This window comes from Morone saxatilis, unplaced genomic scaffold, assembly GCF_004916995.1.
Source record: "Morone saxatilis isolate NCDOM2014 unplaced genomic scaffold, NCSU_SB_2.0 Contig9, whole genome shotgun sequence".
Lineage (NCBI taxonomy): Eukaryota > Metazoa > Chordata > Actinopteri > Moronidae > Morone > Morone saxatilis.
In genome coordinates this window covers 10,866,701-10,867,858 of record NW_023340268.1, presented here as the reverse complement: position 1 = coordinate 10,867,858, position 1,158 = coordinate 10,866,701, and positions in this window count along the sequence as shown.

The following is a 1,158-nucleotide window of genomic DNA, read 5'->3' as shown; positions in this document are numbered from 1 at the left end:
CCGAGCAGATGTGAAAACCACATGGCAGTGGGTGGGTGAAGTTGGTGAGGATCTTTGATGTTTTCTTCCTGGCATGAGTTGAAATGATAAGAACTTAAAAATTCTATTTGTTTCCTATGTGAGGGGCTCAGGTAATGAAGATGAAGAAGAATCTTTTCCACCAGGGTATATGAGCTGCTTTGTGTTGTGGGGTTTGAAGCGATGAACTAGAATTTAAATCCAGGAGACCGCGCTGAGCTTCATGTGCGGCACTTCCTCCTCTTTCTCTGTAGGCCCTGGCTTCTGCTTGGACAGCACTAAACAGGCATTAGTGTAAAAATAACAATAACAAGCTTGAACTCCAGAGAGGTAGGTCAAATGACATTCTGGATTAACAAGAAAGCACTACTAAACTACTAAAATAAATATTATATAATTAGACTGCAAAACCTAAAAGTATTTTTCTTTGACATTGTGTGTCCCAAATTGAACTCCCATTCTTTGTCAAGTCAGTTATAGATGTAGCAGATGTTTCCGTGACATTCACCCTCAGAATGCATCTGTGAAGTAACTTAACACTGATGGCAGCAGTGCAGGCCAGTGAGGAAAACCTCTCTGCCTCTCGGAAACGGACAGAACAGGCCAATAAACACACAGGGAGCCAACAGCAAAATGTTAGATACTGATCTGTTATGACATTAAGGTAGGCTGGGATATTTGAAATTTAAACATTTACAGTAGGGGATTTATTTAAAGGAAATGGCTGACAATGACTGCGTCATTACTACGTACTTACTTCCAGAAAAAAATCGTATCGCACCTAAAATACCTTCCTGTAATTTATATTCTGTTTCCTATCATTTATCTTCACACGTGCACAATTTCACGTGAACTGGTAGCTTAGTTTGAGAAACTCTTTCCTCCAGCAGTAACAAAGTAAACAGTAGATCCCAGCTGACTGTAGACATGTGCTCATAAATATGGGTCAAAAGCACTCCTCTATTATGTTTTATTGACTGTTGCTGTTGGCTACATGCACAATAGAAAGGGGGCATTTGCAAAATAAAGCCAATAAAACCTGATACAGGAGAAAGATGGTTTTTGGCATCATATTTAAAGGAAGGTCTGAATCCACTGTGAGCTTTCCGCCTGGAATTATTTTATTTCATCCTGTAAATA